Source organism: Chlamydotis macqueenii, chromosome 1 (genome assembly GCF_036417535.1).
Source record: "Chlamydotis macqueenii isolate bChlMac1 chromosome 1, bChlMac1.mat, whole genome shotgun sequence".
In the NCBI taxonomy this organism is placed as follows: Eukaryota; Metazoa; Chordata; class Aves; order Otidiformes; family Otididae; genus Chlamydotis; species Chlamydotis macqueenii.
In genome coordinates this window covers 184,121,167-184,126,545 of record NC_141556.1, presented here as the reverse complement: position 1 = coordinate 184,126,545, position 5,379 = coordinate 184,121,167, and positions in this window count along the sequence as shown.

Below are 5,379 nucleotides of genomic sequence, written 5' to 3'. Positions count from 1 at the left end.
CTTGTTTAATAAAAAAAAAAAAAATCAAACAAAAAAAAAAAGAAGAAAAAAACCCCCTCTTTAATCTGAATTCTTTATACTGTTGTCATTATGGACTTAAGAATATTAAATTTTCACATAAAAAAAACTTTGTGAGAATTTTTTTTAAGTCTATTTCATGGAGACAAAGATGTAGGTTTCTTTTGGGGGGAATCTGTACACAGCATAGATCAGGAGTTTTAACCTAAACTTGTTGCATACGTGCAGAATTGCTATTGTTCTCATTTCTGCCAACTTGTATAGCAGACACGCGGAGACATATGCTGCAGTGATGTTAAACCCTGAACTCCAGTCTTAGTCGACAAGAAGGAGGTCTCTGTTCCTTCCTCTCCCTCACTTTTCCTGTTCTTCCAGGCTGTGTTCAGGCTTCACGTACCCCTTCCTGCTATTCAAGAATGTGCTTTCTTAGTGCTTTGGATTCAGCCTTTAGGTAGGAAAGCTGTTATAATGACCTTTTCAGGTACTGTCAAGTGCCTGTAGGCCTCTCCACACCTGCAACTTTCCTGTTCTGAGTTAAGAGAGGTGGATTTTGTTTACTCCTTTCTAATAAGATGCATCTCTGTGCAAGAAGAACCTGTTGCTTCTGACATGCTGCAGGAACCAGTGTCTTGATTAAGCTTTGTGTAGCTTTTAACTTTCTCATTGTTTTGATGTAAGGTGGTGGTTTTGTGTTGATTTCTTTTTTTTAAGGTTTTTTTTTTTTTTCAATGTTATTAGGAAAAAAAATCCTACTTCTCAGGCTTTGTGAGTCACTAGATAAAAATACTCCACTGACAACCTTCACACTTCTGAAATTTTATTTTTATCTTTCTTCTTTTATAACTTAGCTACTGAAAATGTAATTGTGGGTGTCTAGTTTAAATTCGGTACCCTTGGGCTTTGGAGTTTTTTTAATTTGTTTTAAATCTATCTCACCTACTGAGCTAGAACAGTTGAGAGAGGAGGGGGAAAAAAAACAACCTACCAGACTACTCGGTTGCGGTGGTGCAGCTTAGGCAATCTAGGCTTTCCTGTGAACAAAATCACTTACGCTACAACACAGCTGGCCCTGAGATGAGGGTAAGGGAAACCACGTGTGTTTCTAATCTGTATGATTTCTTGGTCAGTGAGGGCTTTTTTCCAACTGATTTTATATGTTGATGTTGCAGTCTTTGCAGTGTGAGCACAGGAGATGGGGTGGTTTGATTAGCCCTGCTCCGAAGGGCGATGCTGTCCCAGCTGTCAGGGCTTTGATTCTCTGTGTCAGTTCCTTACAACTGGGTGTCCCTCTGCTTCCCCTTGTGTCTGTAACTGCTAATAATCGGAGTCATGTGGTGCAGTCATTATTCAGGAATAAGTCCTACAGTCCTAGCAGATCTTGGATGTTTAGAAAGTGTTCAGGAACAAGTACAAACTCCTTGGGCAGATCATTCTGTCAAAGGCAGAAGTCTGGGCTGGAATACTGCATTCCCCAAGCTAGCTAGAAGTGGCCATCTGGCACACTGTGGACTGATGTCATGGTGAAGCTACTCTTGAATATCTTTAAAAGCACAAGGCAATTGGAGAAAGTTCCTGAGGAATAGAAGGAAAGCAAATATCAGTTCAGGAAGGTCTAGGGACCTACAGGCTCATCAGCTTCACCTTAGCCCCAGGGAAGGTGGTGGGGCAGATGAGCCTGGAAACCATTTCCAGACATAGTAAGGACAAGAAGATGTTTGGATTTAATCAGCATAGATTCATGAAGGAGAAGTGCTTGGTCAACTGGATGGACTTCTGCAGTCAGATTACTTGCTTAGTGACTGAGAGGAGAGCAGTGGATGTTGCAAGACTTTTGACACTGTGTCCTGTAAAATCCTCATTAGTGAAGTATGGGTTAGGTAGGTGGATGATGAGGTGGACTGAAAACTAGCTGAAGTGCCAGGCTCGAAGGATTGTGATCAGTCACCAGCAGGATGAGGGAGGTGGTCCTTTCTCTCTGTTCAGCGGTGGTGAGGTGCATCTGGAGTGCTGGCTCCAGTGCTGGGCTCCCCAATACAGGAGAGACATGGGCTTACTGGAGCAAGTCGACTGTAAGGCCACAAAGATGATGGAGGAACTAGAGCATCTTTAATATGGGGAGAGGCTGAGAGAGCCTGGAGAAGAGAACGCTCAGGAGAATCTTTCTTACCCATGTGGATAGATACCTAATGGGGAAAGTAAAGATGGAGCCAGACTTTTCTAAGTCATGCCTGGGAACAGGACTTGAGGCAAGGGACAAGAACCAAAATATAGAAGATTTCTCTTAAATACAGAAAGAAATGTTTTTACTGTGAGGAGGGGTCAAACACTGGCACAGGTTTCCCAGAGAACTTGTTCTATCTCCATCCTTGGAGATATTCAAACCTGATAGGATGCAGCCCTGAGCAGCCTGCTGTTTCTGACCCTGCTGTGAGCAAGAGGTTGGGCTGGATGATCTCCAGAGGTGCCTGCCAGCCTCAGCAGCACTGGGATTCCATGGGCTGAAGTGGATGCGCTGCTCAAAATTACTTCTTGGTGCAAGACATCTGCTTTGGAAGCTCTGCCTCTACTGAAATGACAGAACAGGCAAACCCTGCCGGCTGCCCTGCCCACACAAGGCTGACCGGCTGTTTCAGGGACTGAAGAGAAGGTCCAAACTCAGTATCCAGGACAACGGACATGACTCCATGGCCCTCCACATGTTTGCCCTTGTGTGACCTTGGACTTCACCTCCATGCATCCGTTTGCAGAGAGGGATGCTAAATCCAATGTTTTAACTCTCCTTGTGGTGCACTTTGAGATGGATGAATGAAAAATGCTGCGAAAGTGTTGGGTTTTGCTGTTACCTGGTGAGGTGAAAAAGAGTTGTGTCAGTCTGGGTATTCACTGATGCAGTCTGGGAGTGCTCAATACCTGAAAGAGACTCCCACTTTTCCTACTTTTCATTACTCTTCTGGTTTATTCATCTGACTCTCTTCCTAAATTGTCCCCTGTTTTCTAAGTATACCCTTCAGGTGGTGGCTTGTCTTTGGTAAGACAGCTTTCTTGGCATGGTATGAATTTTCCATCTTTTTTTAATCATATATGTAAAGGAACCTGTATGGAGACGGCCTCTTGTATAAAAGCAAGACCAGCTCAGTAAAATAAAGCTTGCATTGAGGAGTATCTGACATATTGAAACCCCTCAGTGGTCACAGGAGCAGTTGTTTTGGGTGAGGGGAAGTCCAGCGCGGATTTCAGCTGAACACTTTCAGGTTAACGAACATCATCATGATGACACCGATCTGGGTACTTGTTGCAGAAAACGAGACAAGATATTGGAACAAATGCAATATGTAGTTGGAGGAAAAGAGCAAATTTGCTTTCTGTTCATCTCAGCAAGCCAGGTATCAAGTTGTTGAACCTGCTTCCCCCACTCCCATCTCACCACTTTACTTTCTAACACAGGGTAATCTGCCTGAATAGAACCATAGAATCTTTAAGGTTGGAAAAGACCTTCAAGATCAACAAGTCCAACTGTCAACCTAACACCGCCATGCCTGCTAAACCATGTCCTGAAATAGTGGAAGAGTGACTTCTGGTTTGGAGAGGCTGGAAGAACATTGCCACCATCGATATTTGTCTATGCTGATCTGCTGCTCTCTGTTCAGACCTAGGTGCCTTTTATACTCCACCTCCTCTGCAGACAGTTGGGGCGAAGTAACTAGATTTCCCACTGGATGGACTAACGGATGGACCTGGGCAAGCAGGACTTTTTTTTTTTTTTTTCATTTTCAGGGATGGCCTGAAACATCCCAAAGCACCCCAGTTCGTAATAATTTCAGAGATTTTTCTAATGTCTGACCAGAGTATACCATACTTGGGACATCATTGTTTTCAGATTGGTGAAACCTTTCTTTTCACTTGGGACAAGAGCATTTCATTTCTGTTTTAACAGAAGCAAGAAAGCCAGAGCAGATCCTCCTCAGTGTGGGAGAAGGTGACCCCCATACCCAGATTCCCAAGAGAGGGGTGCTTAGAGCACCCTTGGGGGGTGTAGGGCTGGCCAGCCCCATCTCCTGCCTCCTCATGACTCCGCTTGGCCCAAAGTGCTTCCCTCCCAGTGGAGGAAGAACCAGGCTGCTTTGCTGAGGGGTTGCATCTCTCACCTGGGAGGCTGGACCTCTGCAAAATGAAGGGGGGAAAAAAAAATAATTTAGAGAAAAAAAAGCCAGAGGATGCTGGAGAGAGGCAATGTGATGCTTGGAGTGTTCATGGGCAGGGAGATGTGGGGGTCCACATCCTTGGAATGACCCCCTCCTCAGCAAGTACTTTTGCTGACTTGCCTGCTAATTACAGCTGTCTGCTTCCTCCTTCTCCTCCTCCTCTGCCCGGGTTGGGGAGTCTGGTCCGCGCTCTCTCGTTTGCTGGAAGCTATTAAGTAAATTCAACCTCAATTTGAAAATAGCAGTGGGATTACTCAAACCACATTTCTCAGCAAGTTCACTGTTGCTAAAACGCTTCATCCTGCTGTGCTTCAATCTAAACCCTCTTCTTTATTTTAGTTTGGTCTCTTAGCCAAGAGATTTTGACTTCCGAGGGCAAGATGTCAGTATTGTACCAGGCAACGTTGGAGGGAAGGTGATTGCATCACATAGCGACAAAATGTTATTGCAGCTTTCCAAACGTGGAGGCTGTTTCCCAGCCTTTCTATTAGGCACCAAAATTCAGAATGAATTGTCTTTGTCTTGTCTTTTGCGCTATTAGGTGATGCTGTTGATACAGATTTTCTCACAAGAGATAATGAAATTTGTCTGTCCTTGCCCCATGGAGAGAAAACACAAAAAATTCTTATTTTTTATTGCTCATTGGTTTCACGGCCAGAAGCACATTTTCCATCTCCATTTCAGATGACCCTTTCTGAGAACCAGATGTCTGTTAGCCCGGGACCTCCATCCACACACGGGAGCTCATAGCTGGTGTCTGAGCTCCTGTGATGCCCTCTGAGAAAACCCCAAGATGATCAGAATCAATGTGTCTGGTGCTTTCTGAGGAACAAAGCTGGTGTGGAGGGAGCAGCATTTCGCTTCGTGTATGTATTTATTTTTAAAGTGGATTTAAAAAAAGCCTGGGCATTATATTCGAACATAGATATTGGAAAAATAATATAAATTTCCAATATTTATGAGATTAGTATCCTCATATTGATGGTTCCAGGGCCATGTCAGGCAGGTTCTTCATCCCCTTTGCCTGTGGGAGGGCTCCCCACTTTCTGCTATGGAAAGTATCTGGGGAACCCCAGGCGTAAGCATCTTGCTGAAGCCTCTGCTACGCAGTCAGGTATGAAAAGCAGTAATGTGAAAAGTGATTCTCATCTTTTGGAAA